The 27,527-nt window shown below is 50.6% G+C and overlaps 1 protein-coding gene across 1 annotated transcript in view; it reads right to left on the reverse strand.

The window, feature by feature from the left end:
• Ror1 (receptor tyrosine kinase like orphan receptor 1) overlaps window positions 1-27,527 on the reverse strand; it is a 279,640-nt gene that overhangs the window by 124,882 nt on the left and 127,231 nt on the right. The gene's annotated exons all lie outside the window — the stretch shown is intronic.

Consider the following 27,527-nt stretch of genomic DNA (forward strand, 5'->3'; position numbering starts at 1 on the left):
CCCTCCTTCTCCTGCTCCAATGCAGCACGGACAGACTCAGAGTTAAGCCTGGCATCTGCTGTGGTCTTTCCAACGTGGCACACTCTAGGTAGCTGCTAAAAACAGGTGTGAGATGGAACCCGAGTGGCAGGATTGGAACATAAATCCCAATCCGTGGGACTCCTCCTGCGTGAGTGTCTGGCTGCCTGGGCTCCTGTCTGTGAAATCGACCCTGCCCCTGGCTCACTTCCAGCTTCACCTGTTCAGAGATAAGCAGGCTTCTACAGTTCCTTATTTATGGGTGTGACCGCCTGCCAAGTGGCCGCAAAGCCACACATCCTGTCCGGAACAAGATGTTTACCCGGTGAGACCTTCGGAAGGTAGCCTGCAGTGTGTTTACCTGTCACCAGCAGCAGGGACAAAGGGCCATTTGTCTTGTGCAGCCCCTTGTCCTGGGAACAGCACAGAGAAAGCAGACAAAAGCCAGGTCCCCGCCCTGCCCCATGGACGGCACAGTTCTTCGTTCTGAGCCAAAGGCAGCAAAGGCTCTGGGAAGGGGCTGCCAAGTGGCACGGGCGGGATATCAAGGACCTTACAGGACACAAAGTCCAGGCTGTGAAACCGAAGGAAAGAGGGACCCTAGTAGGAAAAAGGCAGCACGAGGCGGGATGCCTACCAAACCCTGGTCCCAGCCCCGGTACCTCCTGCAGTGATTTCAGGGAAGAGCCAATAGCCAACATCTGGGGTCCCTCACTCAGCACTTTCATCCCCCGTCTTGGGAAACAACACTGTGCACTGGGACACCAGACCTCGGGAACCTGGGGCACCCAAGAGGCAGTGGGTGGCATTTGCACAAGGCAGTAAAGGACAAGAAAGGGGCAGGACTGCCCCTGACAGCTTCTTCATGGCCAATTTCATAGCTTCCCAGCTAAACTGCCAGGTGCATGGGTTTGATTTCACCGGGGTGACTTCACAGTATGTCACTCTGTTTCCAGCCTGAGCTTCAGTTGCTGACTGAATATGATTTGGGACCGATGACAAATGCATTCCTGACACCGCATACAGCAGCATGGCTTCCTGTGTGTCCCTGGTCACTAATCACCCACCACTCAGTTCCTGGCCCATAGCAAAGATAATTTCAGTTTGCAAGCTTATTAATCGATTGTGCTGATTCTGAGGAATTTTGTTCTCGGCTTCAAGATTCATTCCTTCAGATAACCAAGCACGTGTTTGGCTTCTCAGATTAAACGATAACAAAAACACGAAATATTTTAAAATATGAATAACCTCCCAGAAAAGCATGGCATGCTGAGGTCATGTAGTTCTAAAGAAAGCCTGGTTATTTTCTGTGAAAAGTTTGTGATTCATAATTCTCCCCCAGGAAGTGATATTTAACAACTGATTTTTTCCTGAAAGGCTGAGGTTTAAATGAGCATCTCAACTCGAGTGACAGCAAAGCCAGTGCCACCAGCCATGACACACAAGGACCCCAGTGATGGAGTCCGCCCTTCTCTGATTCTCCCCAGTGAGTCGGAAGAAGAGACATTTCCAAGTATGACGTGTGATCACAGATACAGTGGGTGGGACCGGGTGTAGCTCAGCAGTACAGCCCTGCCTTGCAGGGGTGAGGTCCTGAGTTCAATTCTTGCTATAAAAACAAAACGAGAAAATATGGATATGTACATCTTAAAAACATTTTATCACTGTGAAAAGCACCTTGCCATGCGTCCTTTTTGGAATTCTCCCCTTGCTTCAAACTTGCTCAGCTGATCACTCCTGCCACGTCCTGCAGCAGCTCTGGAGAGCTCTCTCCAGAGGGTCTCAAGCTGCGCCATCCTGGCCATCTCCATGCCTTGAATCCATTCAAAACATTTCCCTTTCGTGTTCTTTTAACTTGAGGAGGACCCAGAAGTCAGATGATGCCAGACCGGGTAAATAAACTGAAGACACAGTATGATGCTTTCATTTGCCAGAAATCACTATAAATGCTGTGAATCAGTTCAGGACTCTGAGGCAGCCACAATGGCACAACTGAGGACCCAAACAAAACCGCACTCCAGGCAGCTTCTGGCAGTGGCAGTGACTACAGAATGAGTGTTTGATGTACCGGGGAGGATTCTGAGGGGACTCAAGGCAGCGTGTCCTTTAATACATTTATAAAATTTTTAATCATCAACTGTGTTTTGTGATCACAGCTCATACATTCACAGTCAAAACAGTCACCACTCTTGGCCTGAAGTCACCATGTAAAAGCAAGCTAACACATTCCACTAAGGAAGGGCAGTTAGCGGAAACACATACCTAAGATTAAAACACCAGTTCCCGCCACACGAGAGGTCATGAGGAATTATTTGTGACCTATATTTTTGCATCTGTAGAAAAGGGACAGTGAAACCACCTCACAGGACAACATAAGGACTAAATTCCTTAATGGGCCCCAAGGGTACTGGGGAGTGGAGACCTGAGACTCCCGGGCTGCTCTGCTGTCCTGCGAGGCAGATGCTGGCCAGGGCCTGGGAAGCTAGACTCAGGAACAGTGCATAAACTGTGCCTCCAAAGGGCTGCATTTCACACATCGCACCATGGGAAGCCAATCTTCACTTCGTGAGGTTTTCCTGGACCAGTCACCCATCCTCTAGGAACTCTAGGTGTTTCTGTGTGGCTTTGTCCAATGTAAGCAAGTCTAGTCCATTTTAGAAAGCTTTAGCCTGCATTGTCCTCCCTCTGTGGGAACCCAGCAGGCTCAAAGCCACCCTCTTCTGATTTGATCACCGGAAGCCATCATCCTCACAGGTTTCCTGGTGATGGTGATGGACATTTCAGCACTGGTTCTGTGAGCCGCGAGGTTTTGGTATTTAAGCCTGAACAGTGGGAGTGTTATTTGGAAGGAAAGAAAAAAGAAAGAAAGAAGGAAAAGCCTGGAATCTTCCTGATGGATGACAGTTTGTGCTCCCAAAAGGACAGCTGGTTCACCTCAGTGGCTGGCAGGTAGAGGCCACCGTGCAACCGACACAGAGGCCCTAGTGACAAGCAAGAAGCGTCCCTGCACTGTGCCAAACCAGAGGCCCAAGCCAAGCACGCCCTGGACTTGGGAGGGGCCTGAGGCCTGGCTCACTCCTCAAAGTCTGCTCTTTGGTCCACAGGGCCACACGAAGGCATTGTACAGGGCCACTGAGGAAGGCATGCAAGGACAGGAGCTCTGCCTTAGGCCTCCCTCCAAGAGCAGCGACTCGACTGCTACCTACGACATTCACTCAGGTGCAGAAATCTCCAGCGCTTAAAGAAGCGATTTTGTTCTTTAAAACTGTGATAGGATGTTCTTATCTACAGATGAAGAGAGCAAGGCCTCAGTAGTCTGGTGGCTTTGCCAAAATCACAGTTGGTCTAAAGCAGAGCAGCACCCTGGTGACAGCTGAGCAGCTGTGCCAAGAAGGGGAATCTGCACCTCCAATGGCTCCCTAGGGAGCAGCACCCTGCCTGGGGGAGGGGTGGGGGCTCCGTGTCCTTGAAGCCCGCCTGGACCATAGGTGCAAATAATTCCGTACTGGATTCATTTGATGAAGGCAACAGCAATTTTGCCAATTCTGGGACTTCTAGTTCTTTGGGAGTTTTTGTTTGTTTTTTGTTTCTAAAAGACAGAAAGAAAACCAGCCAGTTGCTGAGGTGGGGAGGCAGGATCTCTGCCAGGATATTGCAAAGTCCAAAGAGAAACCTCACCACGGTGTAAAGTTGGAGCCTATCAGAGGAGGAGTCCCAGGCTGGGAGCCCCGCACTCCTACTCCCTGCTGGCCCTGGTGCTGCAGGCTGGAACCGGTCTCATCTCCCAGAGAGGTCTGGTTTCATTTCCTTTCCATTGCCTCACGCCCACTTACCTTGGGTTTCTAAGGACATCAACAGCCTCATTGTGCTTTGCATGGTCACACAGCCGCACTCCCTATCTGAGCGTCCCTCCGAGAGCCCCTGCATTTGTCCTTGTCACTCATCCTCCATGGCATCACCTTAGGTGTCTGCCACACCCCATTTTGCCTACCCACACCTGCAATCCAGATTCTATAATCTAATGCTCGAAGCCTAGCACCAAATTCAAAACCATCAGTCATTCAAAATAAAAAGAGGCCAAAGCAAGATGCTTTCACTATTCCTGTTCCATCCCAGCCTGAGAATTGATTCTGGACTGTTGGATCAATGAGCTCTGATCCGCTGGTTGAGCCTCACATTCAGCAAACTTAGCCACGCTGGATGGGGCACTCCGCAGAGCACCAGCAGCGATTTGGAAAACAGATGGCCCGAGAGCGCTTTCAAGAGCCCCTTCTGCTCACCGACGTTTAACGCTGTGGCGTTCATTTGCTTGGTCACTGACCATCTGTTTGCCCCGGGTGACACCTGCTCTGTTCTGGACGGGATAAGTGCTAGCTAGCAAGCTGCTAGAAAAAAAGGCGACCAAATCCAGACCTTTCTCATTGCATGGAGTCTGCATTTCACTATCTGGCAGGGACGCAGAGGAGCCATCGAAGAATGAAAAGTGTTGGCGAGTCAGTGCCAGGGGCCAGCAGGATCCTACAGAATCTGGTCCCGAGCACAGGTTGGTGCTGAGCCCCCTGGCTCCACAGCAAGACAGATAGACATTCAGACAGACACGACCTCCTCTGAGTAACGGCGGGGTTTCCCACGCATGAGCAGCGAACTGAGATCTGGTGAGGACGGCATCGTCCCCGGAAACTGGCCACGGAACTGGCTTGGTCTGCAGAACTCAGGGGCCCCAAGGACTCTGCTGCCGGAAACAATCTTGCATGTTTGACAACCGCCTGTGGCTCTATAGCCTAAACTGGTTCTTCAGCCAAGACTGAGTCTTTCATGCTCTCACCTCCCAAGCCATAGTAAACATCTACTGGGAACGAAGGCTAACGCAATGTGGCTAGAGGGTCTACATTTCGGCCCCTTTCGCTTTCCTACTGTACACTTGGCCCCCTAAAGAGGAAACAATTACCCATTCGCTACATACTATGCCAAGGTTAAGTGATGTTTGCTCAGGTCCCCTGTTCAGAGACGATTACGTACCATCTCCATAAAGTAGAATGTATGAATTTGCATATGAGCTTTCAAACACAATATTCCAGCACCCTAGGCAGGCCTCCACCCCTAAGCTTGTGCCTTAACCTCTGTGCAAAAATCGCATGTCCCTGCAAGAGTGCAATTCTGACATCAATAAAATCCTTCTGCCGTTGGAACCTCAGACAGAAGGGCTTCTGTTTCCCACTATGCTTAAACCACAGCAGAACAACCCTACAACTAAAGTGGAAAATAAAACGAACCTGCTAAATCACCGACACTCAATTTACACTGAAAAGACAAAAAAAAAAAAAAAAAAAAAGTCTGGATTTACCCCACTTTTCAAACAGAAGGCTGACAGGGCCAGCCTGCGGGTCCTGGCTCTGCCACACACCAGTTTGTGACCTTGGGCAGCGACCTTCACAGCCTAGTCCTCCCTCACACAGTGGGCAGGATCATCTTGCGGAACTGCTCAGAGGGGTACCTGGGATAATACCTGGAGATGAATTGAGCATCTAAGCAACCATGAGCCCGGTCCTGATCACTGCTAAGTGGTCTCCTTGACAACAGAGATACAGCCCAAGGGTGATTCTCAAACCAGGCTGAGGAGCAAGTCAGACAAAGTGGATCCTTAGACCCCTGGAGTCTCTGAGCAGTTAAATATCCCTGGGTGAGTTTCACATCACTTGTAGCCTAGCATTGGTTCGCTACAAATCCAGCAGAAGTGAAACTCAAATAATGGCATGCTGTGAAAATAAATACATAACTAAACACTGAAAACAGAGTTGCTAGGTGTGGTGGTGCCACCTATAATCCCAGCACTCGGGAGGCTGAAACTGGAGGATCACTTTGAGTTCAAGGTCTGAACTGCATATTGAGACTCTGTCTCAAAAAACCAAACCACTAGCCAACAACACCAGGAGTTTACACCAGCAGAGGAGTTGAATGTAAATTAAGAGTCTAGGGGAAAGAGAGTTAATACAACATGCAAGCAGTAAGGTCCATACTGAGGGAAGGACTAGCAGCTCCAGAATGTCTTTCAAAGCCAAATGCTCCTGCTTACCCTGAAGGTTGCCTTAACTTGCCAATCACTGATTTAACCAAACAGATTTTAGGTGAGAAATTACGGTCCTGTAGAGAGTGGGGCAGGGCTGCTCATGCAGCTCCTAAGCGGCCCAGGGTGCTGATGTGGGATGCTCGGCCAGCCCTTCATAGAAAGGACAAATGGGCCGCATTTCAGATGCCACAGCAACCCCACTCGAGGCCCAGAGAGAGGAACTATGGTCTTCTCAGCCTTGGTTTTCAGCCACTTGACGGGTTACAAAGAGAAGCCCACTTACGAGGCAGTGGAGAAAGCTATTAAGATTCCAAGCACCTTCCCGGCATACAAGTGCCTTGTATTTAGGGAGCACTTTTCCTTTCAAGAAAGTCGGTACACAAAACAGACATTATTAGCTCAAGACTCCACATGAAAGATCAAGGCCAGGATAATCACACCCTGGTTGGCTTTGAAGAAACCCAGGCTTGCGCAAAGAACTTGCATAAGGTCCCCTACCATGTCACTGGCTGCCTGGAAAAGGTCCTCAGGTTCCCAGTTCTCCCTGTTCCTGTCCTGTCTGCTACATGGCTTGCAAGGGCCCTAGCCCAGTTTTAGGATGGATTGGACCCTAACAGAGCAGCCTGAGAATTCAGTGGTTTCCAAGTTCCAGAGTGTGAGGAGTAAAGAGGGGAAGAGCAGAGCCATTTTCCGGGCCGTGGGGAGCTATTGAAAGACTCAGTTGTACCTTCGGGCATCCCTGGAAACCAGGTGTTTATGTAAATGGGCTCGAGGGTCTCCTGGACCAGTGAGTACTATCTTAATTAGAGAAGTATATTTAGGAGGTTTACTATTATCCCGCAAGACAGTCCGTCCAAAGGTTTTCCTGCAGCCACATCAGCCTGGGCGTGTAGAATCTAGATGAAGGCAATTTTCAGATCTGTAATTCACCTCAAATTGCGCCAGCTTAAAACACTGCGTCTGTCTGGACAGGGCTTCCTGCACCATGTCATTATTGATAGCCTGGGGAAATCAATAATTAGAATGAAATAAAGGGAAACATTACCAGAACTCTACTGCCTTTGTATCCAGCTTTCCCGCTGAGGAGTCCCACAGTGTCCTTATCTACTCCTCCCTTACATGAGCACTTTGCACTCTGCGGAGTGACCTAAGCTGCCTGAGTGCTCTCCTTCTTACTGGGATCCCTGCTCCCTGAGGCTTGGGGTGACCGTGTACTTCTCCCTGCATTGCTCATAGCATGGGTCGTTCCTTGGACACTCAGCAGGCCCTCGACAAATGTCTTCCGAATGCCTGGAGAGTGCATAGCTGCCCTTTCCATGGTCAAGTTCCCTGCCCTACTGTGGAGTGGTGGGTTGTAAAGCAGTTACAATTCTTTCCACCTTCGCATCCTCTTGCGGGGAAGAGAGGGCGTCTGTTTTTCCACCGTCAAATCCGGACTTGCCTTTTGTGACATGTTCTGCCCAGATGAGCCTGGCTCGGTGCTGCTCAGAAAAACCACTCACTCACTGACTCAGGAGCTAAATAATCGCTTATTTGAAGCCACAGCATTCTGGGGTGGTTTGTTACATAAAACCCGTTGTGGGCGGTGCCCACTTATAGATGAAAACATTAAGCACCAATGCAATCAGGAACCAGCTTAGACCCACAGAGCAAGGAAGCCGGGGTTTGGATTGGGCCTTTCTAATTCCAAAGCTCCTAGCCTCTCCGCTAAACGAGTGGACCTGATTTCAAATGCCCTCATGTGCTCGAAGTAAGTGACAGAAAGGAAAGGCAAAGCCAAATGGAGGAAGCAGTTCCTCCCAGAGCTGGGCAGCATGGAGGAGAAGCGGCTGCTGGTGCCCGCTCGGGAGCTCGTGTGATCAGAGACACGGAAGCACAGCTCTCACTAACAAAGACCTGGGAAGAGTGGAGCTCTCCAGGCACAGAGCTGAGCCCGGTGCAGCCGTCCCTCCTGCTGTGTGCCTCCCTCTCACACTGTTATTAGACAGAAGAACAACTTCCTACGTCACCTGTGCTGTGACCCGCCAAGGCCGTGTGGGTGCTGGGATCTGATGCTGATGCAAACAGTAGAACTGGTACAATAGTGGCATCTCCATGGAAAACGTCACATACCTCCACCGGCAGCTTCCAGGCCACCCAGGTAGGTGCACATGGATTGGGAACTCATCACAAAAACTCCAGGCTCTGCTTCTGAAGTGAAAAGGGAGGGCTCCTCCTGCCACCAGAGCCGTCACACAGTAGCATTTTGCAGTCAGCCACAGTGACCAGGAACGCTACTGCCACCGTGAGTGATGGATGAGGCGGTCTGATTGCTCCTGGTGTCACCTCCTGGACTGGGAATTTGATCTCTGGCTGAGAGAAGACTGATCTTCGGACTACCTGTGCTCAGAGCAGCAAGGACTATCCCCACATGGAGGGTGGCTGTTCACTTCCCGTTGGGGACACCAAGGCATTTGGGGGATTTCCTGTGGAGGGGCTCCCAGTGGGGTTTGTTTGGTTGCCTCTCCTGTGGTCGCCCTCCCCCCGGGACCATGGCTGGGAGGACCCCTCTTCCACAGACCTTTTCCCCAGAGCCCTGCCCTGGCCATGTCTTTCCTGGCAACTGCTTCACAATGCCCTCCCCAGCACGTGGGAGAACTTATTCCACAGCCTCCCAATGGGAAAGACTTCTTAATGTCTGCCACAAAATCTCGGCACCACAGGAGGGTGGACTGGGTACATTTCTGTTTATAAGACTCTCCAAGGAGAAAAACACAGATCATGCATGACACAGGGCAAACTAGAAAGAAACGATTCTTGCAGCCCTAAAAGCAAAGGTTTAGCCACCAGAAGAGAGCAAGCAAAAACTCCTACAACTGAGCCAGAAGGAAAAAAAAATTCAAGAATTCAATAGACAAGTGGACAAGGGAGACAAACAGGCAATTTACATATAAGGAAATATAAGTGGGCCATAAACACAAGAAAACACGCCAAGTTTCCTGAGGAGAAATGCACACTAAAACCTCAAATGAGATGGTGTTTTCCCACCCAGTCATATTAGAAATATAAAGAGTTTAGTCAGAGGTGGTGGCTCACACCTGTAATCCCCGCACTTGGGAGGCTGAGGCAGGGGGATCGCCATGAAGTCCAGGCTAACCTAGGCTGCATAGTGAGTTCAAGATCAGCCTAGACTACCTAGTAAGATCCTGCCTCAACCCTCAGAAGACAGATAAATTTACTCGAGAGGGACTTGAAGAAATGGGGACCCTTATACTTGTAGGAATAGAAACTGGTACAACTTCATACTATCTCTGAAAAATTTAAATGGAAATATTCACAGTGAACTGCAGTCCCACCTCTAGGAATTCAATCTGGCAGACGCCCTCAAAGAGGCATTGAACAATAGGAGTGCGAGATTTTAATGGCAATAGGAGTATCAAAATAACTTGTCCATCAGCAGGGGTCTGGTTAAATAAATAACGGCCACCCGACACTCACCACGGACCAAAAGGCAGCTGCTACAACGAAAAAGGAAGCTGCTGATTTGTGACGTCCACCAGAAGATGCCATCAGGTAGAACAGATGAGCACTGACAGCGGACATAGAAAAAGAAATTAGTCTATGTGGAAAAACAAATCACTTGTGTTGTGGTTGTGTGTGCTTACACATACATGTCACATGGGTGTATCTCTGAGGATTCTCCCATGTATAACTAGTCTAAGTGAATATTTAGTATAAAAGGGTTTCCCTGAACTTATGGACGGTGTATATATCTGAGAAGGGAATTGGGACAGGACAAGGCTAAGACAGAGATTTATGCATTACTGTTTGCCTTTTATATCTTAAAAACTGTACTCCAGGTGGAAAATGGGAGAATTATAAGGAAAAGGGAGTCCTCAAGTGTTACAGGACCCCAGGGAAGAACCGCTCCTAAGAGCGTGCAGGGAGGAAACAGATTTGCAAATGCTGCCAGGAGATGCTGACCCTGGCCCTGGCGCTGGGGTTTGCAGGTTAAGGTGACACTGTACCTATGGACACAAAAAAGAGATTCCAACCCCAGGAGGCTGTGAATTACAGACAATCCACTGTGTATGGTGCAGCCATTTTTGTTTATTTTGATTTTGCATCTCTAGACTCTAGGTTGGTAGAAGAGGACATGGGTCTTAAGCTGGGGGCGCACCCCAGTAGCTCCCAGACTAAGAAAGAGTTGTTGTAACAGAAACAGGCAGGGGACACAGCCAGCAGAAGAGAAGGTCACCAACCACCAGGAGCTAATCAGCAGACGGTTACACTCGTAACATTTCATGTTATTTCACTCACGTAACATTTCAGAGTTAGTGAAGCAGCTGTATGCATCTTCACAAAGATTTCTGAAGAGTTAGAAATGACAAAAGCAAAGGGTAGAGAGTGTGTGCCAAGTGCTGCTAAGTCTGTACTTTTATCCCCTGATCCGCCGTGGCTACCAGCACGACCATCACTAAGCAAGGCCTTTCCTAGGCAGGAGGACAGAGCCCGTCTCTCCCAGCACAATTAACCCACTACATGTCTGCTCCTTCTATGTAGACCAGTCACGGCAAACCTTTTCCGAGCTTTCAATGACACAAACAGCCCACTGTGGCACGTGTGCCATAGGTGCGCCAGCACTGTAGCAGGTGCCTGACATACCCCAGGGTGGCATTTATTTTTAAAATTCACAAGACAAAAATAAATGTATCAAAAAAATTGTTCCCTAAAGCTCTAATGTTAAAAGACAAACTCAGGGTCTTAGGGTCACATTGGACAGAGGTAACTGCTCTGTTCCTGCTGTCACATCGTGTTTCCCCACACTGACACGTGCCAGGCAGAGCTGACCAAGCAAGAAAGGTGACAGAGAAGAGGAGCTGTGGTGATGGTCTCCTGGCCTCTCTGACTTTCCTAAGGATTAGCAGTGACCTTCTTGTCTGCAAAGATGCTCCCAGAACTTGCTTCCCACCTCAAGGAAACTCAAAAGTATTAACTCCTGGCGCTTCCCACTTCCATGCCAGCACATCAAAAGCAAAAATCGATGGCTGTGCAGACAAAGCAGCTTCGGCCACATTAGGCATGGAAGACACTGGAGACCAACTGCATGAATGAGGGACACACCCCTCACCCCTACCCCCATCCCTGCCTCTACCTTGTGCTTGGCTGTGTTTCACCACTTCCAGCCAGAGCAGTCATCCATATTGGCAGGTTCATTTCCCAAGGTTTCAGTTATATGCTCCAAAACTATTAAATGGAAAATTCCAAAAACAAACACCTCAAAGATTTCAAACTGCTCATTGCTCTGAGTAGTATGATGGAACCCTAACAACCCTCCACTCTCTTCTACCCTGGTGTGAATCTTTCCTTTATCCAGTGTTTCCACACAGTATATGCTACCTGCCTACGAGTTGTGCTACTGACATTTCAGTTATCAGATCAACTGCTGGGGCTGGAATTAAGTGAATCTCTTCTCGCTGCATGGACACTGTACCACCCTACACCATCACAAGAAGAGGCTGAGTACATCAGAGAAGAGATTTGGAAAGTGAGAGAGCACATTGACACAATGTTTGTTACAGGATATTGTCATATTGGTCTATTGTTAACAAGTTACTCTTTCTGTGCTAAACAGATCAATTAAGCTTTAGGATAAGTATGTATGTGTATGTGAACGAAAAGTAATATATTTGGATTTGGTCCCATTTAAGGTTTCTGTATCCACCGCAGGGCTTGGTATATATCCCTTGTGTACAAGAGGTGATGAAAACCTAGGTTGAATGCTTAAATTTTTAAAAACTTATTACAGTAAAAGACATATTATCATTCATCTGCCTCAAAACCCTCCCCTCACTTCCTACACACCTCCCACCGTCCCGGCCACGTCCTGCAGCAGCTCTGGAACACTCTCTCCTGAGGGTCTTTAGCTGCCCTGCTCTGGTTGCCTCCACATCTTAACTGATGCACAACATTTCCTTTTATGGTCACTCTGACTTTGGGAAAGGCCGGAAACTGCAGGGTGCCGGATCCGGTGGATGAGATGAAGACACAGTGTCACGTTTTTACCAGCTGCCTTTCTGTCGGGTGACACTCCGCAGCAACATTCTGTGTGTTTTTTTATCACAGCTTACAAAGACATGACACAGGACTTAAGGTCTGTTCCAGAAAGTGGGAAGAATGGGAGATAAGTGCGTTTGAAGCCGGGGGAGGATTTTGAAGTTATTAATAGCAACGTGTTTTGTACTGTGATAAATTGTTTTTTAATTTAAACATTCATCTTATAGTTTGAGCGCCAGTGTGGAAGGGGCACTACTATAAAGTTTGTGCTGGGTGGGCAGTGTGACACCATTCATTTGCATAGAGCGAACACAGGCAAACTCAACAGTCACTGCTGGCCTTGGCTTTGCAAAATAGGTCCCGAGTGTCTGCATGCTGCCCCCACGTCCCTGGGACAGCTCGCCGGAGATAAGCTGCTCCTTGGGTTCTGGGTGGTAAAGTGAAGGCCACAAAGCCCACACTATAAACTCTGCATGTCTGCCGGAGTCCCCAGTGCGTTCCTCCGCTCAGGGCTTTGTTTCATGCTTCGTCCTGCACCGGAGCACTGTGCACGCTCTATTAAAACGCCACAGAAGTGAGTTATCCCGCTTCCCAGGCTGCGCTTTTTTGCTTCTCCTTCCAGGGGAGGAAGGGAATCTGGCTTTTCCCTGTCTCCTGTGAGTGTGCATTGTGTGTCTGGGAGGATGACGCTGGCAGAGTGAGCTTGGCAGAGACACAGTCGGGGAGACAGGAGACAGCCGCATGCAAATATTTCACCCCTGACAAAATCATGACTTCCCTGCTCAGGAAAAGAGGTTTGGGATTTTTGTTGTCAAGGGTAAAAAGGTTCATAATAAAGCTGAAAAGTCTCCTTGGATGTCAAAGAGCTTATAAAGAAAAGGCGTTCAGATGAGCTCGGCATGTAAATCAGAAACGTGCAGAATCTTTTTTAACTACTTGGGAACTTTCGGCACTCCTGTTTCCAAGGTGCTGTATTTACCTTGCTAAGGGCAAGTCTGGAACTGGCAGCTTAGCCTGGCGTTGGAGACATGGTGAGTTACAGGGAGGGGGCAGAGCCCCACCCAGGCTTTCACATCCCTAGACACAAGTTCAACGTGCTCCTTCAGTTCCAGCCAAACACCCACCTTGGCCTTCGAGTGCTAGGTGAGTCCCAAGGGGCAGAGGCAGGAAGGCTCAGCCGCACCTGGTGAAGACCCCACTGCAGCAGAAGACACAGGCCAGGTCTAAGAGCGCGACCACTGGGTGCTGGTGGGACCAGGAGCAAGGAGCACATGGGGACACGAGGTCACTCGTCACTCCTAAGGAGTAGACTGCTCTCGAGGAGAAGCGCAGTAGAGACAGCATAAAGTGCTGACCGCCATCTGGAAGGAGAGGGGCAGGAAGGAAGGACAGACACATGACAGAGATCCCTCACATAGTCTGTTCTCCATGCGGACGTCACTGTGAGGGAGGCATGCGGAGAGCACGGGCAGGCAGGGTGAGCCAGCCTCTGTTCAGAGCCACTTCCGACACACAGGGAGGATCTGGAAACAGGGTTACTGAAAAGCCACTTCCCGGAGACTGGAGTGTTTGACAGAAGCAGGAGGAAATGAACGAACATAGGAAAGCAAGGACAGAGGCTGCTTCCCAGGGCCAGGCGGCGACCTGCGGAAAGCAGGTATCACCTGTCCCATGATATCGTAAGGAACAGAATCGAGACTGATGGCTGAACGTGGACTGGGACGAGAGTGGCCCCAAATATAACGGACTAATCCCAACCACTAAGAGACCAAAAGCCAGCGTGCGCGGGAGCCTACCATTGGCAGGCACTGAATTAAGTGTTTCCCATGGCTTTTCCAGCTAGATAATTACACAAGATTACTGTGAGCTCCTTCCTCAGCCACACCTTACAGCAGAACAAGACAACTCTTCGACTCAGAGATTTTTAAGTGGTTTGTTCAAATCCACACAGCTCACGTGCAGCTTAACTGGGTTCAAAAGGCAAACTCCATGCACATGTTCCTATGTCATATTGTTTAAACAGAAGTTTAAAGGACAAAAACAACCAGTGTTGGAGACACTGGACAAAATTGGAAAAAGCTCATGTGAATACAGTATGGTGGCATCACTATGGAAAACAGTGTGGCACTTCCTGGAAACATTAAATAATTACTACATGACCCAACAGTCCCCCTTCTATCACTGATGCTGGGTGACCACACCCGAAAGAATGGAAAGCAGACTCAGATATGCAGACCTGCTGCGACACCCAAAAGTGTCAGCAAGCTCAATGCATCCAGATGGATGAAGGGACACACAGGACGTGGCATGGTCACACAATGGAAGGTCAGTTGGCTGCGAAAAGGGAGGAAATCCTCACACACAAACCACAGGAGCAAGCCTTCAACACACTGTATGAACGACAATAAGCAGTTGCAAAAGGACAAACGCCACCCAGAGCTCCTGGGCTGAGGTACCCAAGTGTCAGGCTCGCTGGTGACAAATAGAATGGTAGTGGCCAATGGCTGTGGAGAGGGGCGGAGAAGGTGACCTTTAATGGACACAGAGCTTCAGTTTGGGAGATGTGGACAAATCCTGGAGACAATAACAATGATCGCACAGCTGTGTGAGGTGCATCTTGTGCCACTCAGTCCGTCTAAAAATGGTTAAAATGGTAACTTCGTTAATTCAATTTAACCAATGATTTTTTTAAAGGAGTGAAGCTCCATGGCTGGAAGCTTTTAGCAGGGCCTGCTTATCCACATGTCAGACACTGAAGTAGAGACTGTTATTCCAGGAAGGGCGTGGGTTAAATGGATGTGGAGAGCTCCTCCAACTTTAAATTTCTATGACAAGATAAGTGCTTCATCAATTACAGAAGTAAAAAGTTGTTTTAGTTTTCCATAAAAATACAGACTACCTTCCACCCTGCAGCTTCGAGGCCTGAACTCCAAGTCGGCGAGGTCCTGGAGCTGATTTACAATCAGATCCTCTCACTATTTCTGCGGCATATTACCAGAAAATCATTTCCAGCTCCATGCTAATGAGGACTAATTTGTTATTTTTTGAACTCCCTGACTTCTATTGTTATAGAAAAGATAGAAGGAAAGGAAATCTAGGGCCTGCAGTTCAAGAATAAGGGAAGGCCCTGAAACAATTATTCCTTAAGTATACAGAGGTCTCCTTCACGTAAACAGACTGCCTTTACATGGCTCCTGAGAAGAGGGGTCCGTTTCCCGAGGACCGGGTGCGTTGCCCAGCTGGGCGGAGCCTGTACTCAGTCTGCGATCTTTGCTTCTCTTGCCGCTGACTGATGCACGCATGGTCTCATTGGGAGGAGCCGGCAACACCAGTTCTCAGTATGAAGTACACACTGCCACAGCCCCACTAATAGGCAGTGGGCGGGATGTAAACAGCTCGCCAGGCAGAAGCCAGGAGCCCCACAGAGCAGAGCGGGGCTGAGGACTCAGGACGCAAAGCGAACCTGGTTCTAGGAACAGCGCTGGAGCCCAGCCTGGCTCCTTCCAGCCCCAACTCGGGGTGAACGAGGGCGGAATCACCACCGCCTCCAGGAGCATTCTCAGCATCACTGCTCAGAACATGCCGAAGCAATCTAGATGGAAGGATAAAGGCTCTAAGATTCGCATTCCAGTCTGAGAGGCGGGTCAGGGAAGCGAGGCTGGGAAGCACAGAGTGGACAGCCCAGACCAGGCAAGGACAGAAGGCGAAGTGTGCCCGGGGACCGAGGGTGACGCTGGCACAGCCATGCGTGTGCTGGAGGTGGGGGAGGGGCAGCAGACGGAGTTTGGCCTTGTGGTCACATTTAACACTCAGTGCCGGCGACAGACGGACGCGGGGCAGCATCGGCCACTCATGTACCCATGGTGCTGTCCGCAGCAGGGCTGCGCTGTGCCCACGTCAGCCTCTCCTAGACTCTTCTACCATCTACAGCTACTTGCCAGTCCCGACTGTGACAGCAGACAGGAGCCAGACTGGGGCCACACAGAAGCCATTGATGGATTCTTGGTAACTGAACCAGAAACCCCCAAACGACAGGGCACCAGATGGGTGAGGTTGCAAATTGCACACAATGTCTAAGGAGGTCACAGCAAAGCTTTCAGAGCTTTTGGGAACGCAAACAGCCCGCTGTGGCACATGTACCACGGGTTCACCCACACCGGACGAAAGCATGGTGTGTCGGGGCTTCTTCAGCTTCCTGCAGCAACCATGGTTGCAGTCGTCCGACCACCTCCTGGGTATTCCTCACCTGGGAGAGAGTTAAACCCTCAGCGGAACACACAGAGGCCTTCCCAGCCTCACTGCCCACACTCTGGCCCCTGCAAACTTACAATGCACCATTTCCCTACCTTTGCTCTTCCCCTCCATTCACCCCGAGAACTTCAGATCACAAAAGGGACCGATCTGCTGCACTCTGCTGAAATCTCAGCAAGGAATGGCTGGGGTCGCCTAAGTGCTTACTGAATAAAGGGAGGGGGGGGATCCAGGACGATGTACATGCATGAAGGAGGCAGGCAGAGCAAGATGGGGACCCGCGTGGAGGCTCCCCAGGCAGGCAGATGCCCTTTCCACTGGAGAGCTCTGCAGACCCTCAGCGCGCGGACACAGCTGCTGAGCTGCATCTGCCTTGCAGGTCTTGCACAGTGAGGCTTCTGGCCCCCAAGCACAGGGACTGTCCACCTGCGGCCAGTACTTAGCTCAATACCTGCCAGCAACAAAGAATGTGGAATGGCCTTTTCTACGGTTTATTTTGATCCAGCCTTTGGAAGGCTTATAAAATCCCATTTAAGGACCAGGTAGTCGGAGCTGGAGGTTCTCATCAACATTTCAGTGGGTCCTTGGGACTCAACTTTGGCAAGCTGGGTGGAGAACTGTTTGACCAAGTAGCATCCAGGGCTGCTCTGTTACGGAGAGCCAAAGGCCTCCGGCAGTGTTCTCAAGCCCTGATTCTTCAGCAAAGCTCCAGGGCCTTCACTCAGACGCTGTTTATACTGCTTTTCACAAGCTCAGTTACCAGATTCCCCCGTCAGATTCACTAGACACAACAAATCGAGAGCAGGAAAGGAGATGGAAACAGATAAACCAGAATTACTCGGAGGAGAAAGAGCGGTGTGTCAACAGCCCCTGGCCACGAGCCACAGGAGCAGTGCCGGCCAACAGCTCGGACAGCGCCTGGGAAGCAGACCTCACTGGCACGAGGGAGACAGCGGCATGGCCCAGCCGCAGAGGAAGCTGCCTGACCAGACAGCATGCCATTTGGCACTGGACGAGGAAGGGTCCTCGATTCCTTGGAAAAGTCACTTAGGTACGACAGTTAATGAGCTGACAACGCTGCATAAATAATGTATTGCTATAGAAACCAAAGAGAGCCCATATTTTGTATCTGTCCATTTTTAGCCACTCAGCACATGGAAAAGAACCAAAAGAAACATCAGGTCGAAAATTCACAGTAAGTCAGGGTCTTAAATGCAATTCCAGGGAAGACCGCATTCCCAGGCTTGCTGCCCCCAAGGCCCAGCCCACTTTTGAAGGCGCTTTGAGTCCTCCCAGCCCCGGCTCCGGGAAGGGAGTCCAGCGTGGAATTACCAGGGGCAGCTCTGTCTCACTCCAAAGCAGTCCCGATGTACATAGTTTAATTCTGTTCCCTGCGCGACCTTCCTGAAAGTGGACAGACAGCAAGGTTTCCTGTGACCGGCTGTGGTCTGGCTCAGGGTGGTGGAGACACATATGGACACCAGCCCCCAAGCTCTGTAAATGGAGGATGGGACCCCGATCTGATGACCACCGGGAAGTCTGAGGATGCCTCAAGGAAAGCATCTCCAACACCCTTTCACGGACCATCCTGCTTTCCTCTCCCATTCCACTTTATGTAAGAGCCCATTTCCTTCCGGGCATTAGCTAGGCAACTCCACATAGATGATTTCATTTCTGTGCAAAATTAGGAGCAGCAGGTTTCACCTCGATCCTCAGGAATGGCAGGGCATACCCGCACATGCGCACACAGGAGTCGATAAACAGACTGAAGCCTGTACAGGAAGGCCCTGTGTGCCGCACTATGGGACAGGACAGGAAGTAACATTAGTAATTACTTCCTGTGGGTCCCACAGGGCATAAGACATGTGCAGCTTTTTTTTTTTTTTTTTTTAAGATCATTGCAATCACCCAGCAAGGAAGTATTAGTTAACATGGAGCCCATGGAGCCAGGGATGGATTTCAGTTCCAAATCAGGCAGCCAGCAGGTGACAGATCCAAGATCAAGTGCTGGGCTGCTGCCTTTTGGAGGCCAAACTGCTGCTTGACCAGGATCCAAAAAGAGCAGGGACACTGATGAGATAAAGGAAGCTGGGGAATGGCCAGCCGGCGTGGAATCACCTCTACTCAGCCACCAGGAAGCGAGCCCATGGAAGAAGGACCTTGAAACCCCAGCCCCACACTCTTGACGCCTGGAATCTCTAAACCTGGACATCTGCTCCAAAGCTGCTTGCAGAGGGGCTGCACCAAACCTCTGTTGCAGCCACCGCTTCTGGCTGTCCTCAGCTGTGCCCACTGAGCGGAGAGCTCGCCTGGGCCCCATGCGGCCCTGCCTGTCTCTGGGCTCAGACTGGGGGTTAGGGACTCACCACTGATGTTGGGCTTCGGTAGTTTGGGGAAATGGTACAGAATGAAGAAGCCTTAGAGAGCAATGCATATTGTCAGTCCTCTGGTTCTTGATTTTCCTAGCTGTAAAATGGGTAGGGGGCAATTAGCTATCTAACTATCATCTATCTATCTGTCTATATATCTATTTTAACAGTCCTGGGAATCAAAACCAGAGCCTCTTCACTGAGCTACATCTCCAGCCCTCTCTAAATTTCTTAAAAAACAGGTTTTCACTAAGTCACTAAATTAACCATCCTGCACTTGAACTTGAGGACCTCCTGCCTCAGCCTCCCAGAGTGCTAGGATTACAGATGTACGCCACTATCCCCTGCTCACTGAAGTTTCTTTCTAATAGCTGTTAGGATGCTTTGAGAGATGATGCGTAAAAAGTTTGGAGCACTCGGCCTAGGAGGACTCGCGTCACTTCAGTGCCACAGTTCCTCTGGGGGCTGTGCGTGAAGAGTGTGTGCTTGGTCAAGCAGTGATAGCACGAGGCAGCTCTTACAAGTGCTTAGCATGGCTGCGCTCACCACCATAGCCCCACAGGGCAAGGACGATTCCTGTTCTGATTTTACCAGTAAGAAATCCGAGGCAGAAGTGGCTGCAGCCACCTGCCCATGGTACTTCCAGACGGTGGGGACTCCGGTTAGAGGCTGCGCTCCACACCCTGCGATATTGGCCATAATTTCTGCTATTCATTGCCCTTGGTGACTCTTGCACTGCCCTTCACCCTGCAGGGATCCCACCCATCTCCCTGAACACAGCCCCTCCAATGGCAGCTGGGCTGGACCCGGAGTGCACACTGCCTGCTCTTGGAGTCCGTGAGAGGCCGCCTAACCCCGACTCTCGAGGCGCTCGATCCACTGAGCCTCCTGGCTGCCCAGAGCCTTCTTGATTCGGCTCCAAATTTGCTGAGCCTGCCCAGAAAACAAAACTTTCCTAATAGCCTTGGTTTTGTGGACTCTACAAGCATTCCTGGGATGATAAAAGGGGCGCATGCGGTGTTATCTTATTGAATAATGGCCTGCTGGGCCTTCCCCTGAGTGCAGCCAGTGACACATTAGAATAATACCATATATTTATACAGTGCCTGGCAATCTCCGAGTGCTTTCCCAATTACCGGCCCATCTGATCTTCACTGCAGGCCGGCCAAGCCAGCAGTGCGACTGCGATTACAAGCCCCGTTTTACGGGAGATGTGGTCAGACAGAAAGAATCCTGGACTCTGAAGGCTAACGATGGAGGCTTCTGTTCCCTGCCCTGAGTTCCAGCCCAGTGACCCTGAGGGAGTGCTCACTCTCGACAACCTTTGGTTTCCTCACCTGCCAGTGGGGCCGTGGTCTGCAAGGCTACAGAGATTTGTCAGGCAGACCTGGGACAAGTAGCTAGAACCAAGTGCAGCAGAGAGTGGGCTTCACTGTGACTCCAACAGGAAGGCAGCTCAGAACAGAGGCAGGTCCCCACGTCTACACCAGCACAGAACAACAAACCCACTCCAGCCCAGGCTCTGCCCTCTGCCCCACAGGCCTCCTTCCACCCAGGCCAAGCCTCGCAGACTGGGAGGGTCTCAGGCAGAGGGCTCTAGGGACATAGAAGGGCTCTGCACCCACCCTGCCCGCTGGATGAGCCCCTTCTCTGCGGAGTGCTGCTTTCACAAGGTCACACAGGAAATCTCTCTAGGCAGGAGAGGGGCAGGAAAGGGAACAATGGGGAGACCCTGACCTTAAGACCAGCACCACTGCCTGAGTGGCTGTGGCTGTGGCTTAGCCCCCCGAGGGAAGTCTGAACCTTTCTGAGCTTCTACCTGCACCTCCACCATGGCTCAGGACAGATGAGGCCACAGGAGTTGGGGACAACACCTTAGAGGGTGGAACAGAGGGTGGGGCTGGGATGGTTTGACAAAGACCAGTACCAAGGTTTGGTCACCAGCCTGGGGCACTGTGGGGAGGTGGGGGACCTTTAAGAGGCGGGGCCTCTTGGAAGGAAGTTAGATCCTGGGGGTGTGGCCTTGCAGGTGATACTGGGACACCATACCCAATCCGCTTTGGTGTTTGTGCCTGATGCCACTGGCTGCCCATGAACGGAAACCTCTGCAACTGTGAACCAACCTGAGACTTCTCTCCTTCCAAATTATTTATCTCAGCTATTTTGTCACAGCAACGGACAGATGACTAACAGAGGTTACTGGACCTCCGTGGTCTTCCAGCTCTGTTCTTAGCTGAGTGGCTTTATCCGCTTGACTGTGGTCTCTCCGCCAGGGAGACATCATCGTGAGGGTGAAAGGACACCCTGAGCTCAGAGTCGGGAAACAAATGGTGGGGGTGTACTATTACTGCAACAGGTTGGGGACCCCTCATCCAAAACACTTGGGATCACCAGTGTTTCAGATTTCAGAGACTTCTGCACTGTAGAATATACACTGTACAGAATGAGTTGTAAGACCCAAATCTAAACACATAACTCATGACTCACATCCCCACTACCCACGTGGCCTGAAAGCAGAGCTGGATGGTATTCCGGCACGCCTCCATCCAGACATGCACTGCCATGTGAATCAGCTAGGAGACTTTCCACTGTGGCATCCTGTTGGCAGTTGAAAAGTCTGGACTCTGAAGAATCTGGAGTTCAGATATTTTGGTTTAGGGATGCACAATATGTACTATTATTCACTGCAGCAGGCTGGCTCAGGAGTCTCCAAATGAACAGCAGAAGTGATCCAAATAAATGTGTAGTTTTGCTTGCATGAAGCCCCAGAGCCCAAGCCTTTCTGTGCTCCCTCAGTAGTCAGCTGAGCTGGCCACCAAAACCTTTGTGCAGGAATTCTCATCCCTAGGTCTGCAGGATACCTAGGCTAGGAGCTGGATAATGGAGGGGACTATGTCTTCCAGCAAATATCACCCCAGCCTCAGGCAAGTGTGCTGAGCCATTTGCACAGAAGCCCCCCACCTCCCAGAACCAGAAAAATGAGGCCACCTCCCCACCCATGCAGCTAAACCCGAACCTCACCTCCCAGAGTAAGGGACCGGGGCCACACTGCTGGAAAGGGACTGAGAGTGCAGGTCTCTTCCATCCTGGCCAAGCTGATGATGATCTTGTCGCCCACACGGTGCTGTCTACAAACCCTTGGACCACTCCTAGGTGTAAAGTCTGTGGCAGTGTTTTTCTGCACTATTTTCTCAAACTCAGAACGCAGGGTGTGTTTGCAAAGTTCTTCTCTGGTCACCGGGCAAGAGGACACCAGTGACACAGGTCTGAAATCACTGTAGATCAAGGGCCGTGTGTGTCCTCGGGGTGGGCACCTGCAGTGTCACTGAGGAGAAAAGCGTCATCAGAATGCCGCTGGCCTCTCCTTTCCTCAAGGGACCACCCCATTACCTTCGCAACCTGGGGTGGTCTCCTCAAACCCCTCATTATCGGGAGAATTAACATTGACTCTTGTTTCTTTAAGGCGGATCTGTGTCACAAAGAACTGGGCTTTCTCCTGCTGATGGTGTACCATCACCAGACTTGCCCAAGCAAGCAATACCTCTCTCTCCCCCTCCCTCCCCCCCTTCTCTCTCTCCCTCCTCCCTGTCCCTCCCTCCCCTTCCCTCTCTCCCTCATCTTACACTTATTCTCATTGCTTTTCCTTTAATCTTCCATCCACACTCCCCTCTCCTGCCACACATAGCCGTTCCATGATGAGCATGTCTGCACAGTGCTTGGCAAGGGTGTAGCTTAATTCTGCGGTGGACTTGTGTTCCAGATCTTCCCTTTGGAACACAGCACCCCACTGTCACGTCGGGCTTACTCTCTCAAGTCTGTCTACTTCTAACTGTGCCAGTCCATTGTGCTGGTCTTCCGTCTTCTGCCCCTTCTGGGCCATGTAGTCACTCTTCGTCCTGCTCTGGGACAGTGCAGCTGATCTCCACACAGGGATCCCGCGGGGTCACGCGTTCCCTGGCTTCTGAGTGTTTGGGGAGCAGAGACTCAAGAGTTGCAGCTTGCGTTCAGCACGGCCATCTGCCCTGCTCCTGGGAACGGCACAGGTCCGTCCTTCCTGCCCTTCCCTTCCCTAGCAGCACCCCTTCTACGCCTCCCACGGTGATGGGCTCCATTTACCTCACTTTCTCACTTAGCCCCAGCCTAGCTGCCGGGCCTGCTGCACCCCCTGATGTGCTGCACCCTCCTCTTTGCGCCCCACGGAAGCAGCACCTCCCTTTACTTCTCCGGCGCTCTCCGGCCTGCTGCATGCTCCCTCTCAGGGCCCCAATTTGCTCTGGTACTTGGAATCTGCATCCACTCAGTTCTACCCGCGTGACCTTGTAGGAATGGCGCAATGGCTAATTTCACGCATAGACTTGGCTGGGCCACAGTGCCCAGATGCTTTCATGAAGAGGATGAGGTAACCAGAGAAATGGATGGGTTTGGAGGAAAGGAGACTGCCTCCACGTGGGTGGTCCTCGTCCAATCAGTTGAAGGCTTCAGGAGAACCAAAGACCTCCCAGAGGCAGAGGGGATTCTGCCAGTAGACAGCCTTCCAACTTGAACTGCATCCCTGGCTCCTGGTCTCTAGCCGGCCAGCCCGCCCTGTGGATTCTAGATGTGCCCGCCTCCGCAACTGGGAGAGCCAGAGCCTCTATATATGTCCTATCTGTGCTGCTTCTGCAGAGAACTCTAATATGCATGGGCACCCAGATCGTTCCCATCACCCAACAACCACCCACAATGCTGCAAGCAGCACTGATGCATTGTCCCTCATGGGACCAGCAGGGAGCTGCTTTGGTTTCTATGCCCAGAAGTGAAATTTCTGGATCATGAGATAATACCAGCTTTTAGCATTATGAAGCAAATGCTCCCACAAATCCTAACATCTCACAGTCATTTGCAGAGTGTCTACCATGTGCCAGCTGTTATATCTGGGAACTACTGACAGAATTATCTGCAGAACCCCTGTGGTCCCTGGCCACATTGAACTTCCAGTGGAAAACCAGTTGTGCCCGATCAAAGGGCAGCTATTTTTGAAATCAAAATTACTTACTCTACACAGCCCACTGTCCACATCGATATGAGTTTATTATTGTACTATCTTAATCAAATCACTTTACTATTACAGGGCGATAAAGATTACAAATAATTTCCTGGAAACTCCTTCAATAAACATCTAACTGGCCAGCTTTTCCATGGACAACATGATTTGCAAACACAAAAGGTTTAGTCATGATTCCTTGAACAAGACGGGTCAGTCTAGAGTGTCCACAACACAGACGGAGGAACAGCGCCTCCAGAACTCCAGAGTCTCCATCGCTAAAAGGAAGGGGCCACCAGTGACATAGAAAAGAAGATGCAAACATTTCTTTCTATCAAGAGGTAAAAAGCTGGGGTCTGGATGTGCAAACCGCAGCTAGGTGACCTCAGAGGAGCAGGGCTAAGCAAAGCAGAGCCACAGGTGGTGATGGTGGCAGGGCCATGGCGGTGACAAAGATGGCTGTGGTTTCCACGTGACCTGAGTGTCCACAGAGATCAGTATGGAAAGGCTGGGTGCCCGGCTCATGGGATGGGAGGGGCTATGGGCCTTTAGGAGCTCCTTTGGTGGGAGCCCGAAGGGGCAGGGCGTCAGTTTTTCAGTCTTCCTGACTCAAGACATGACCCTGTGCTCCAAACTACATTCCCGCCACTGCCATCGGGAGCCCTCACCAGGGATCCAATCACACAGGGCCACCTGACCTTGGACTTGCGATCAAAACCATGAGCTAAATAAGCCACCTTCCTCCATGAAGAGAATCGCCATCAGTATTTGGCTGTAGAGATGCCAGGCTGACCAGGATGGAGATGGTGAGACGCTGGGGAGAATCCCCTCAAGCCTGCCTCCTGCCTGGTGGTTGCCAAGCTGCGCGAAGCCCTCCCGTCTTAGAATAATCATCTGAGGTCAGTTCTGTTATCCTGCCCTTCTCCTGATGAGGAAATCCAGTGAAGACAGCCCACCTTCTAGAGCTGCCACACGACTGCAGACATGTTGCTTTCATTTTCTTTAAGATGTTCATGAACAATAAAGCAACACGTGTCCATCTGTTGAGGAGACTGAGATGACAAAGGAAGACACAGAGAAACCAAGGGTCTGCATGCACCTCATCCCAGAAACTCCTCTCAAGGCACCAAGAACTGATGGTGGTTTCCCAGAGCTGGGGTGAACCTGAGTGTACCTGGCTAGTGTGGGATGTGGTCTTTGGATAGAGAGACGTGGATTCTGTTCCTGGGTCTGTGCATCTCCTGGAGTGATACTCTGGTTTGCAGGTGGGCTTCTCACAGATCCAGTGTCCTGAGATCACTAATTTCACTCTCAAATCTACAGCGATTCTCCACGGCCATGAGAGCTGCACTCATGCTCCACACTGGGCTGCCCTGGCTGTGCTGCCCAATCAGAGCTGTCCATCTCTCTGTGTCTCTGTCTCTCCACTGGGAGGTAGCCCAGGCAGAGCTCCCACTCTGGGACGGACATCACCTTCCGTCACCTCCACTGCCAGCGCGCTGCATGGGAGCCTACCCTTTGCTATTCATGTGTTGTTATTTTATTTACAAATGCACGTCCTGCCTCAGCAGAACTGTAAATTCCTTGAGGGCAAAAGCTCTCCTATATATTTTGTTTTGGGAACCATATAAAATACATTTTTCCAAATTCTCCACAGTGCTACAGCCCAGCGAGTGATCAAACATACTTTCCAAATGAATGAACGGACGCTTGCAAACCACGATCTACCCTCTGGCTAGTGCAGGCCGTCTGCTTCAACAGCCCCTACCCATACACCTGTGCCAGGACTCTGGCCAGGGGCCGAAACGTGGGCCCACCAGTGGGCCCCACCTGGGAAGGGTCCAGCAGACCTTGGGCCCCAGCCCCAGACAGCACCGAGGGATAGCCCAGGCGAGGAGGAATTACATAACACTCAGAGATTTGCTTTGGCATGCGGTGGGGACACGGTGGCACCACTTCGTGTGTGTTCAGAAATTTCACTATCCCATGATTTTTTAAGTTTTATACTTCCGGGCATGAAACAGAAAACTTTCTGCATAACTGCTTCACTGGGAGACAGCTGACCCCACAGAAGAGTTGATTCCAGAGAACAGCCCTGGCAGCTAATTATACCATCATAGCTTTGCATTCATTTTGTTTTAAAGGCTGACGCTCTTCCTCTTTAAAAGCACAGATTTCACTGCTGTTTCTAAGGAGGAAGAAACATAGCTAAGATTCAATCACTATGCCTGTGAGTTCAGCACCAGCAGGATCCCATTAACAAGATGTCAAATCTGGTCCTTTCCAGTGTGGTCAGATTAGTCATCTGGGAGGAATTTCCAGCTTGAGATCTCACATACCTGCCTGAGTATCTGCCCTCCTCCCTGTCCATTGTCCAGCCACTTGGTTTTCTCTTCATTAGCGCATCCGTCCAGAAGAACAAGAGGGATGAGAGGCGGCAGACGGATGGGCCACTTGTAAAACCCGGGCCCTTCTCACTGAGCTGCGTCCCCAAGCCTTGTCACTTTGTGAGACACCATTTTACTAATTTGCTCAAGCTGGACTCAAAGTTAGGGTCCTCCTGCCTCAGCCTCTCAGACTGTGCCCTGGGATTACAGGCCTTGGCCACTACTCTTGGCTTACCATAACAGTTTTCCATTTGTTACTGATAATCAAGAAAGCTCTGTTGTAGTCAGGGGTTGTGACAACAATTACACACAGGACACAGAATTTATAATACTATTTTATGATGGTCACCCAGAGTGCAGGAAATCTGTCCACAACACTAAAGACCTAGAAAATCCAGCCAAGGGCTTGGATCCCAAAGCAATGTCCTGCATGAGTCCAGCGGAAGACCCAGAGCCCATGACAGTGCCTCCCATGAGTCCAAATGGAGGCCTAGAGCCCACAACAAGGACTTATGCAAGCTATTTTATGGACCTGCACTTCGAAGGCCCAAAGGTCAGCGATGCAAGCTAGAAACTGTATGCCAGTAGGATAAAGGAGCAGAGCCAGCTGGTCCAGGGTTCTATGCTGGAACCAAGAAGTCACACTCAAAATAGGGACCAGCGCTGCCCTGCAAAGCACCACAGCATCCTCAGGGACAAAGAGGTCCCGAGCTCCTCCAACAATGAGAACAATCGAGTACCTGCCAGGAAGCCAGCATGACAAGCTTCTCCAGAAGAACCAAGGATTCAAACAGCAACACTTAGGAGAGCCCACAACGCCCCGCTCTTCCTCACCACATCTCTGTCCTCAGGTGGGCCATCAGCACTCAGCACCATGCTGATTTAATTCAGCTGGTGTCCAGTTTTTAATCCATAACATGCTCTGATTCATACAGAATGCCGGGCTGGGAGAAACCTTGTAAACCCTTGAGCACAAACCCACTCTGCAAATTACAAACTGAGGCTCTGAGGGCAGCATATCCTACGAGAAGTCACAAAGCAAGAAGCAGAGCTGGGCCGTGGCTCCACCCTCTCCTTTCAGGGCTTCCCTTTAGGCTGTTAGGTGAAGGGAGTGAGGACGGCTTTGGGCTCAAAGCAAAGCGTGAGAATACAGAAGTGTGAGTTTAGGGAAGACAGGTGATGACCACAGGAAGGAGGAACATTCAGTCAGCGCTGTGATTTGAGCAGCGTTTGTGCCCAGCAACATTTCCTGACCACCTACCAAGTGCTCTCTTACTGATCTGCCTCCATTTGCTTTCCGGCAGGGTCCCGCAAAGCTGCCTTTATTATTTCTATTTCTGTCTTGTCTGAAATGGAGCTGAGGCTCAGAGAGGCAC

Source organism: Cavia porcellus, unplaced genomic scaffold, assembly GCF_034190915.1.
Source record: "Cavia porcellus strain 051 isolate PalLab524CR breed Dunkin Hartley unplaced genomic scaffold, mCavPor4.1 scaffold_1, whole genome shotgun sequence".
Classification (NCBI taxonomy): Eukaryota; Metazoa; Chordata; class Mammalia; order Rodentia; family Caviidae; genus Cavia; species Cavia porcellus.